The sequence below is a fragment of the Vicugna pacos genome, unplaced genomic scaffold (assembly GCF_048564905.1).
Source record: "Vicugna pacos unplaced genomic scaffold, VicPac4 scaffold_104, whole genome shotgun sequence".
NCBI classification, from domain to species: domain Eukaryota; kingdom Metazoa; phylum Chordata; class Mammalia; order Artiodactyla; family Camelidae; genus Vicugna; species Vicugna pacos.
In genome coordinates, this window is record NW_027328784.1 from 1,656,388 (window position 1) to 1,667,946 (window position 11,559).

At 49.2% G+C, this 11,559-nt stretch overlaps 1 long non-coding RNA gene across 1 annotated transcript; it reads left to right on the plus strand.

The window, feature by feature from the left end:
• The first annotated feature begins 2,321 nt into the window (after positions 1 to 2,321).
• LOC140694804 (uncharacterized) lies at positions 2,322 to 5,963 on the plus strand. The gene is made up of 3 exons (XR_012070447.1): positions 2,322 to 2,573; positions 2,721 to 2,928; positions 5,695 to 5,963. It is a non-coding gene; the product is annotated as an uncharacterized lncRNA (long non-coding RNA).
• The last annotated feature ends 5,596 nt before the right edge of the window (positions 5,964 to 11,559 follow it).

The following is an 11,559-nucleotide window of genomic DNA, read 5'->3' on the forward strand; positions in this document are numbered from 1 at the left end:
TGGTGTGGGGAGAGGTCATGGGACCCTCCGGGGGCAGGGGCGGTGGTGCTGGGGAAGGCAGGGGATGCAGTGAAGGGTGGAGGGAGCAGGGTCCTTTGCTTGGGGGTGCGAGTTCTTTGGGAGACCACAGGGAATGGCACACATCATCCCCACCCTATACCCCAAATTCCTAGCCCCGCCAACACAGGGGCTGCTCTGCACCCTCTCAACGTGGCTCTCCTGTAAGACCGCACCCAACCAGGCATCTGGCACCCTGCCCTACCTCCCCTCTTGGGACAGATCCCGTCTTCTTGGAAACTGCCTAGCAGCGCGTATTCAAGGCCGGCAGCCGGCCTGGCGGATCTGCACTTCAGGTGCCCTACCTGGCCAGCCGTGCCTGCCTGGGCTCAGTCCTCTATCTTGCCCACCGGTAGCCTGGGTCCACTTCCGGTGCAAGCGGAGGCCGCGGAGCCCAGGCTGAGCCCCGCACACAGACAGGTGAGGGTGCCCCCGCCCCGCTGCCCCGCCGCCCCGCCCACTGTTGGCAGCATTGCCCCAGCCTCCGGCCGGTGCCACCTGCAGCTGAGGACCTCCGCGCGGCCCCGCCCGCCCCGGCCCCACCCAGCTGCCCCATAAGCCTCCCCCCACCCCCGTCCTGGCCGCGCCCTTGCTCCCATTGGCTCCGAAAGTTCTGCTCTCGCACGTCTAGCCTCGGGAGGACGCAGACGCAAGCGCTAGGGGAGGGCCCAGCGGCGTTGCCATGGATACAGACGCCGCGCTCCTCGCGGGCCGGCGTGCGCTTCTGGGGCAGGCAGCGGGCTCCGGAAGTGTGCAGCTGCCCGGGACCATGGCGGTGTTTGCTGCTGGGGATGGCGGCTTGCTTGGCCGGGCCACTAGTTCTGGCCGCGTCAGTCGGCGGCTGACATCCTTTCTGGGGCGGCGTCTCACAGACGGTAAACGTACGGCAGCGCCGTTGGCGGGGCCAGTGGACATGGACCGGGGTGTGATCCGGGTTGGTGTGGCGGCCGGGGAGGGCTGTGGTGCCGGGGAGCGGGTTGGGGCGGGGGGGACAGGGCTGGGGCACAGCCTCCGGCTTTCCTCCCCCTCGGGCTCTGGGGCTTGGACCGCGACTCCGGGTAGCCCTGCGTGGCCGCGGCCTCCCAGAACCCCTGGGAAGGGCAGGTGGAGGACCCGTCTTTTATGAAGCGGGGCCTTACCCGCGTTTTGAAGAGCCCCAGAATCAGATGTTGGAATAGGGTGGTTTATCAGCCTTGTATATCAGCAGGGAAATTTCAGTTCCATCCAGATGTTGGCTCCTTCGCTAAAACTCAGGAATAAGACAAGGGTCAGTGTCAATTAGCAGTTATCTAGGGCTTGACTCAAAATAGACTGTGCGGGGTGTAGAGATGGTAGATGGGCCCTCCCTTTCAAGGTTGGTAGTCTTCTGGGATTAGAGGCCTCAGTTGAGGATTACATCCTCATCTGCAGTAATGGAGGTTGTGGGAAACATTAACACAGAGAAGGGAGGGGTGTTGCTGCGGTAACTCATTAAAGAAGCCAGGACACTTGCCTGGCTCTTGTGTAGGAGAGTCTCGCCTAGGGTAGGGCAGCAGTTATCAAAGTGAGTCCGAGGCCCCTGAGATGCAAGACTATTTTCGTAGGAACGCCGGGAAGTCACCTGCCTTTTGCACACTCTTGCACTCCCGAGTTTCCTGTGGGGTTTTCCAGGGAAAACCTAGTCTGTGATATCACAAAACAGGTAATGTAGAGGCAGATAGAATTAAGCTCTCACCAGTCCAAAAGAGATTCTCAGAAATTAAAATCACTGCTATTCCTCTCATTAATGATTTTTGTTTAGAAAAATATACTTATTTTTTGCTTAAGAGTATTAATGGTATCATGTAGTAGGTTGTTATTATTTTTAAGTGAACTCATAAGCATTTTTTAAAGTTCTTATTTAACTTCTAACACAGGAACTATTGATAGATTTAACCCACATAAACAGCAGCCTTTTGAAGTCCTCAGTATTTAAGAGTGTACAGGGGTCTTTAGGCCAAGAAGTTTGAGATTCCCTGGAGAACGGGTGCTCAGGTACTAGTCAGGTGCTTAGCGTTGATAGACAGATGCCAAGATGTCTTCTGCATGTGCTCCCGGACTCGAAATAATTGGCCACACAGAGATCGGTGGGCAGTGCCTCCACTATACAAACCAGAAGCTGCTGAACGTGTCTTGAGTCTAGGCCATGTGCTGTGCAGAGATTCCCATTGTATCTGTTCTATCTAAGCCGGGATTCCTGTGCAGAGACCTGGCTCTGAAGACCCGCTCTCCTTTGCTCCCTGCCAGGTACCTTCTGTGTTATGTCAACCCTCCGGAGGGCTTCAGCCTCCGTAGGGGCGTCTGTATCCACATCGCCTTCCTCCTGAAGACCCTGCTGAAAATGGAAGAGTCGGTGCTGGTGATACCCCCTTGGGGCCGCCTCTACCATTAGCAGAGCCTGGACATCCACCAGGTCCGGATTCCCTGGTCTGACTTTTTTGATCTCTCAAGTCTCAACAGAAACATCCCTGACAATGAGTACGAACAGTTCATTGCAGGTGAGATGGTGATCGTTTAACTGGGGCCAGACGGTTTTTGTTCTGGTTCCGATGTGAACATCGGGCCGTCTTGCTTCGGGTTTGTCAGTCTGCTTAGGGGCCGTGCTCATGTTTCCTGCACTGCAGGTGAATTTGGTCTTTCCACAGTTTTTCTCAGGAAATATATCTGAAGTGTATGAGCTCTGTGTTCCCTCCCCTCTGAAAACCCTGGCCTTCTGGTGAGATGGAGCGGTGACAAGGAGGCCACTGCCACAGAGGCCTTGTCCCAGCAGGACTCGCTCCCTGGGCAGTAAGGGCCATTCTTACCTGAAGGAAAACACGATGTATGTGTACCATGGGCCACGTGCTGGAGAAGGTATGTAACCTCTCATTCAGTATAATTTGGTCCTGCTCAAGCTTCCCATTTTACTTTTTGTAGGAGGTAAGATTTGAAGATTTTCTTTGAATACAGCTATTTAGAGCTTATCTTTTTTTTTAATTGAAATGTGGTTGATTTACAATGTTTAGTTAGTTTCAGATATACAGCTGTTTTGTTAGTTTCAGGTATACAGCATAGTGATTCAGTTGTACATATACATAGTCTATTCTTTTTCAGGTTCTTTTCCATTATAGGTTGCAAGATACTGAACATTTTCCCCTGTGTTCTACAGTGAATCCTTGCTGTTTGTCTGTTTTACATATAGTAGTTTGTAATTGTTAATCCCAAACTCCTAAGTTTGTTTCCTAAGTCTGTGAGTCTGTTTTTGTTTTGTAAATAAGTTTATTTGTATCTTTTTTAAAAATTCCACATATAAGTGGTATCATATGTTACTTGTCTTTCTCTGTCTGAGTTATTTCACTTTAGTGTGATAATCTCCAAGTCCATCCATGTTGCTGTAAATGGCATTATTTCCTTCTTTGTTACAACTGTGTAATATTCTTTTATATCTAAATACTACATCTTTATCCAGTCATTTGTCAGTGGGCGTTTAGTTTGCTTCTATGTCTTGGTCATTGAAAACAATGCTGCTGTGAACATTGGGGTGCAGGTATATTTTGAAATTAAGGTTCCCTCTGGATATATGCCCAGGAGTGGGATTGCTGGATCAAATGATGTCTTTTTTTAGTCTTTTGAGGTATCTCCATATTGTTTTCCACATTGGCTTCACCAAACTACATTCCCGGCAATAATGTAGGAGGGTTCCCTTTTCTCCAAGCCTCTCCAGCATCTATGGTGAGTGGATGTTTGAATGGTGGCCATTCTGAGTAGTGTGAGATGATAACTTATTGTAGTTTTGATTTGCATTTCTAAGATAATTAGCGATATTGTGCCTTTTTTTCATATGCCTATTGGCCATTTGTATATCTTCATTGGAGAATTGCTTGTTTAGTTGTTCTTCCCATTTTTGGATTGTGTTGTTTATTTTTTTTTCTTATTAAGTTGTATGAACTATTTTTATAGTCTACAAGTTAAGCCATGTTCAGTCTCATCTTTTGCAAATATTTTCTCACATTCCATAGGTTGTCTTTTCATTTTGCTTATGGTTTCTATTGCTTTGAAATAGCTGATAGGTGTAACTAGGTCCCATTTGTTTATTTTGGCTTTTATTTTCTGTTGCTTGGGTGGATTGCCCTAGGAAAACACTGCTGAGATATATGTCAAATAATGTTTTGCCTATGTTTTCTTCTGAGAGTTTTTTAGCGTCTTGTCTAATGTTTAAGTCTTTAAGCCATTTAGAGTTTGTTTCTTTTTTGGTTTTTTTTTTCAACTCTATTATATGCTTTCGATTTGTGGTTACCCTATTTTTCAAGTATATCAACCCATTATCATATCTATTTCCTTTAGACTGATAATCACGTAGGCTCCAACACATCCTAAGAATAATGAGAAAAAGGAAAAAGAAAGAGAAAAAATCTATCTTTTCTTGCTACCCGTCTCCCTTTCCCACCTTTTTGTATTTTGATATACTTTTTCTTTTTTACATCTTCATGTTTATTGTCTTGTAACTCGTTATTTCATTTCCAATGATGGTTTTCCCATTTCTATAGCATCCTGCTTCCTTTCTGTTTAGAGTAGAACCTTTTAATGTCTCTGTTTGGTCCCATAATGCTGAATTATCTCCCTAACCCCCTCCACCCTGAGCCTCTGAATACTCAGTACAGGGAAGCCAAACCATCCTAGCCTTCATCAGTCTTGGGATGCAATCTTCAGAGTGGGAAAGAAGAATCATTGAAAAATAATATTCTGTTTGTTGCTTTCTACCCTTGCCCAGAGAGTGAGAATCACCTCTGAAGGCGGAGGAAGAAAGATGGGGGCATGGGGCACAAAGTCTTTTCTCCTTTTGCTACTGAAAAAATGATTTCTTTTGTAATTAGTGATGATGCCCTTTAAATTGGTAAGATCCAGATTCCACAGCTTCAGCGCCTGTGAATAACCAGCTGGGAGAAAGCTCTCCAGGGCCCCTGCAGTGGGAAAGGCAGCCCCTCTGAGCACCTGTTGTTCTGTATTCTTCTGGCCTCCACACAGTTTCGCTAGGCACTGTGCAGGACGATGCAGTTCCCCAAGGTGGAGGACTGGGAGACCCCTGCTTGGTGGCAAGCCACAGGAGCCCACACTTGAAGGACAAAATGAAGAGTAGTGGGGCGGGCATAGGAACAGAGGATGGTTGAGACCCAGGATAGTTTCCTGGAGGCCAGCAGGTGAGACTGGCGGGGCAGATGGGGCCCTGGTGCATGGGCAGTCCTTGAGGGATCTGAAGCAAAGATATGAACCAAGATACTGGATTCGTGTGGGGGTAAATCGCCCCCTGGAGGCCACGTGGCAGTGCAGCGAGCCCAGGAGGAGAGGGCATTTCCCCAAAGTTGGGTTGACAGATCACAACCAACTCACTGGGAACCGAGAGGTACAGAGATATTGTTAACTTTTTGTCCCTCTTCCTGGAAAAAAAATTGCTTCCTGTTGAATAGCCTGTGTAGTTAGTGAGAATTAAAGACATGAAGTAACATTTCCTCAAAAGTCATCCATTGTGCAGTTGTTAATAAGGGTCAAATGCAAACTTGAATAGATTAAATCAAACAGTCATCATCGTATTTTAAAATCTTTTAAAATAAAAAATCTTGCTGTCTTTGTTCTTCATTTCAGGGTTCACTTGGTGATAATAGTAACAAAAGCAACAGCAAACCTTTAAAGAATTCTGTCCTGCTGTTCAAGGAACTCTGTGTTCATGACAAACAAATGAGGTGGCACTTTACAGGAAGGACAGTCATTAATCACACAGCTAGTAAATGGCAGGGGTGGGACTTGAACCCAAGCTGTCTGACCCCAGAGCCCCCTCTCAGGCCCTTCAGTGCAGCTCATCACTTGGTATGCCCAACAGAGGCCAGCATTAAAGAGCAGCATGACCTTGGCTGCTTGGCCTCTGTTTCTTCATCTGTAGAATGGGGGTGTGGGCAGTGAACTCTGTGAGCTCAGTCGTCACTTCCTCCAGCTCTGCTATTCTACTGCTTTGAGTTAATTTAAGAAGTATCCGAGCCCCTGAATGGCCCACCCATAGGCTGGCGCTTTGCTAGGCCGTGGGTTACGGAGAAAAATAAGATCAGCCTGCTTCTCCAAGGAGCCTGTGTCCCTCCACGGCAAACGACTTTGAGGCCCAGGCTCCCTCGCTGGCAGTCGGGGACTGGGCAGGAATGTCTGATAGAAGATGGAGGCAGAGCCCTTCCGGGAACAGTGGTGGCCACAGAGCTATCAGGAGCGGGAGCATCTGTCCAGGCTGCTGAGAGGGGGGCCCTCATGAGGCCAGTAGCCCCCCCAAACTAAGCCCTCAGGACAAAGATCCAGCCATTCCTGCAGTGTCACAACAGAGCCAGTCCATCCTCATCACTGTGCCCCTGTGCTCCTTTGTCCTGGGGCCTCTCTTCCCCCTACACCCAGAAGACTCATCTCTCTCTCTTCTCTGAGTGTCCCCTCACTTCACCCATGGTCCCTGCTTCCTAGGCCACCATCTCTGGAGTTGACGATTTGCCCCCTCACACTCTCCGTTTGATCAGGAGCCTGGGTTGACCTCCTTGTGCTCACTTTCCCCCATGAGGTGATTTCTCCTCCTCTCTTGGGAACACCTGGAAAACCCAGTCCATTCCTAGCAGTGCCTGCCACCCTGGCCTCCCTGCTCATCTGCCTCAGTCAGGAGCAGCTGGACCACCAACTCTGTATTGCCTCACCGCCTACCATCAAGACGTCAATGTTGATTCTCCCTCCACCACCCAGTACGGTCATTGTAGGGTCTTCTTCTCCGTCAGCCTGAGCCAGACACCTCCCATTCACCCTACCCCCGGGCTCATACCCGGGCGTGTCTCCACCCCAGGTCCAGCCTCTCTCCTTTATGTGCCCAACTCTAGCCATCCAGCTGCTTCTCCACCAGCCTCGTTGGCCCTCCTTCACCCTCACTGGGGCATCATGCACTGACTCCTCTGCTTTCCTACCTGTCCACGTTCCTCTTACTTCCACTTCCCCACCTTCCAGCTCTGCATCCACAGTCAGCACTCTCTTTATGACAAACAAAACCCCCTTGACCCTTGATCTTTTCATTTCCTCAACAGGATGACTTCCATCTCGGTTCACCCAGCTCTATTTGTTCTGAGCCTGCAGGCAGCAGGCTCTCCCAGCACAGATTTCTAAGACTACAAATCAATGCCCAGCATGTTGCCACTGCCAGGCAATCCTCCAGGATTTCTCTAGTGAGCACATTTCCCCACTTGCCACACAGTGGTGTCAACATTCTATGCTCTCTGCACACCTCTAAGCTTCCCTCTGTCTCTTCCCTGACTCCCAGCAGATGGCCTTGCCTCCTGCTTCAGAGAGAATGACATGTTACTTGAAGGGAACTCGCTCACCTGCAGCAAATCTGCTCACCTCACCTTTTATCTGTCCCTCTCCCACCTGGACTCTAGCTGTAGTTGTTCTTAATTTAGTGAGTTTAGTTGACATATATATACACAGTTAAAAGCTTAGCACACTATAGGCTACCTTCTTGGGCTTACTTTTTCAATTTAACATAGGGTGTATGATGCATCCACTTCGTTGCATGTACCTGCAGTTCATTTGTTTTAACTGATCTTAAATGTTGTGTGTGTGAAAGTAACACAAGGCAAGTGTAAGCCAGGATTCAGGATGCTGGTTGCTTCCTGTGAGAAGAGGCCTAGGGCAGGATAGGACACAGTATGTCACTGTCAATAGTCCTGTTCTGGTGCTGGGTGACAGGTTCACAACTGTTTCTTATAATATTAATTTTAATACATAAATACTTCTGACAGGCACCTAAGGTGAGAATGTGTCATGAGCCAAGATATACAATGGATAATATTACATCATTATTGTTATGTAATCTTGTTATAAAATATAATATTCAGAATCCTACATTGTTATGTGTTATATATTATATAGATGCATGAATTATATATTATGTATATAAATAACTACATATGTATTATATACTATCTGATAATAAATAAACAGAACATAACATGCTAGTATATCTACTATTATGTATTATTTAATAAATAATATACTATATCCTGTTATATGACATGGCACCTAATCTTTAATCAAATAAAAATATGTCACTATATGTAATGGTAATTAATAAAATTAAATGAAAATGCCCGCAGCTTTTAACGCCAACACCGCTCCAGCTGTCACTGTCTATCTTCTTCCCTTTCATGGTCGAGGTCCTCACGGTGCTATCTGTTCCCCTTTTCATCTCGTTATCCTGAACCTTCCTCCCCCTCTCATCCCATGCTGCCTTCTTCCCCGTGGTCCCTCTAGTCACCAGCGGCCTCTGGGGCACTGATTTCAGAGCAGTGTCTCAGGCCCAAGCTCACCCGCCTGTCCTCCACCTCTGCCACTGCTGGTGGGGACGGGGCGGGGGGCAGAGTGCACCTGTTGTCCTGGAAGAGAATACAGCACAGACTCCGTGACCAGCAGGAGGTGTGGCCGGAACCTGCAGGACTGGGGGGAGAGCCAGACTGTCTGCATCCAGACCGGGGGCACTTGGAGTGTGAAGAAGCCCAGTCCTCACTGCCCCTGAAGTGAGGAAAACACCCTCAGGTGAGTTAAAGTGCTTATGACCTAGGTCTGTTGGCTGCAAAGGACAAAAGGGTCCCTAAGGGGAGGTTAGTTGATGTTCCAGGCCCCACAAAGGCCCTAAGGGCTGGCGGGGAAGCAGGCTGGACGCTCCACTGGACCCAGTGTCCCCTCGGGGGTGGGGCCTTCCGGAACAAGCAGAAAGCCCTCAGTCTCTGGGGGAACGCGGCAGTGTGGGAGCATCCCTGCAGTGAGTCAAGTGACGTCAGGGCCTGTGGGATCCGTTTTTATGGCCACATTGAGCCACAGCAGAAGCCACAGCAGGAGTGAATTCCTGTCTCTCCAGCTGACATCCTCGTGTCTGAGTGCCAGGCTTCAGACCCGATCCCCTGGGGTGCTAGGACAGTTATACACAGAGGCGGCTCGGGGAGGCCTCAAGAGGGCTGTACTGGCCTTGCTGTCGACATGATTACTCAAAGATCAAACAATCCATCGATGGGAAGAAAATAAGAACCATGGTCACATCTGGACCACAAGCTTAGATGTGGTATATGGGTGATATTTATCGACAATCTGGCGAGGATCTGGTCAAAGCTAGAGGCCAAGGCAGCAAACCGGTAGTGACACTAAGGAACATCGTGGTGCAGAGGCTGGATTGGGGGTCTGAAGTCTCCTCCCAGGAGGAGCCTCAGTGTTTGGGAGGTGGCTAATGTGCCTGCTTCATGTCACTAGCAGTGATGCCACCTGCGGAAAATCAGCTATAATCCTGAGCCGGGTCAGCCCTGGGTGATGTGATAAAGGCTCCTACAAGAGGAGGCGCCAGACGGATAGTGAACCAACCAACAGGCTGATGAGTTTCTGGCCTGTGTTTATCGTGCTTTCGCAGCCAAGAATGAGGAGAGAGTTGAATGGTTCACCATGAAGATTTTAACAACTTAAGAGAGTTCCGTGTCTCACTGCATTTCAGTGTCACCCGGAGGAATTCAAGAGGTGTTTAGACCCAGAAGGGACTAACAGCCTCTTGGTTCCTCATCAACTTGACAAACCCACCAGCCCTCTATGGCCAGACCTTGGCAAGTGCCTTCCCTTGTTCTAACAAATCCCTTTCCACTCACGCCTGTGGTATGCTTTTATTTTTGTTTAATTAATGGGAATGAAGATACCTTACAGCCTCTTCAGACCTTTCCTTAGGCCTTCTTCTCTTAGACCCCGGCAAGGGGGCCCGCTGCCCTGGGTCCTGCACTGCAGAGGGTCCCTCTGGCCCTGACACTTCCTCTGGCCACGCCCTCCATGGGGTGGAGTCAGCAGGGCCAAGGGGGCAGGGTCATTGGCTCCATCCCATGCTCTAGAAGCCCAGGACCCCAGATGCCCTGTCTCAGCAGCCCCTGACCCATTCCTAGTGCCTGCACCGGCTCTCCCGGAAGCTCAGATTCCCAGGACTCACAGAGAGGCCAAAGGGCAGCTGTATGTATGGAGGGTATGAGCAGATCCCGAATGTGAGTTTTGAGTGTCCCCCTGTGAACATCCAAGGCCACTTGTGGCAAGGGATGGACCCAGCATTGGGAAGAAAAGGATCAGGCTAGTGGTCAGAGACTGGGAATCAGCTCTCCCCACACGCTCACTTTCTTTGCCGGACTCCCCTGTGTCTTGGAATTCTAAATTTGAACCTGGTCTTCCCCCTTATAATGAACGTATATTTGTAAAGGCAGGACTTTAGAACCTACTGCACTTAACATGTTTACATGTACAGGATGTGAGCTCCCAGGTATGCTCTGGCCTGCACTTCCAAAGGTCCAGAGCAGTTATGTTGGCTCTACTGAGACTGTAATTGGTAAAGACCATCTCCAGAGAGGAGAGCTCCTGCTTCACGCTCCAAAGTCAGGACCTTCTGAGTGGATAAAACAATGGACACTGTGACCCTCAATTGTAAATTGATTTAGAATAACGCCAAAGTGTGTAAGACGTGTGTGTGTGCACGCGCGCACCTGGGGACGTGTGTTGTACATGACTGTGTGTTTGTGTGTGCTCACGTGCACCTGGGGATGTATGTGGTTCTGTATGTTATGTGTGTGTGTGCGCCTGAGGATGTGTGTGGTTGTGCGTATGTTATGGGTGTGTGGGTGGTACATGACTCCATGTGGGTGTGCCCGTGGGGATGTATGTGGACTAGTGCCAGTGTGTCTGCACGTGTGTTTGTGTGTACGTGCATGCATTACTTTTAATAGTAGAAGCTGTCCTTTAGAAATACGATGTAGTAAAAATTGTATGATGTCCTTTGCTGTATAAATCAAAATTAAAATTATCTTCAATCACCAGAAATTTAGTCCCCCTCAGATTCTGTTTTTTTTCCATATTGATTATGTCCTCATTTTACTGATGAGGAAACTGTAGCTTAGAGATGTTGACTGACTCAACCAAGGGCATGGAGCTCGCGCGCCCAGGGCCAGGACCCAGTCCAAGCCGCACTGCTCCAGAGGCCTGGAGCCCTGCTCATGATCATGCGTGGCCTCTTGGCGGGGGAACAGATTCTGATGGGCTGTGGCCAGCGTGCAGGCTGCCCGTGCCGGGGACTCGGGAAGCCGGGTGGAGAGTACCAGACAGCAGACAAGAGTGAAGGGCTGCTCAGAAGTCAGATAGTTTCCTAGGTCTTGGATGAGGAAGGAGGCTCACTGCTCATCCTTGATCCCTTTGCTGGTGGCCAAAAGGGACCAAGGCCCACGAGAGCACTTCTGGGAGCTGCCTGCCAACACCTGGAAAAGGACTGCTCAGGACTGGCTCTGCAGTAGGAGCAGAGGAAGGAAATGTCGCCTCCTGGTGGACATCCTTTGTGATGGCAGTAGGAGGCCTAGGAGCCTTGGTATTGAGGTGGCAAGGCAAGGTCCTAGTGGATGATCGTTTCCACGTGTCTTAAAAATCATTGCTTCATAT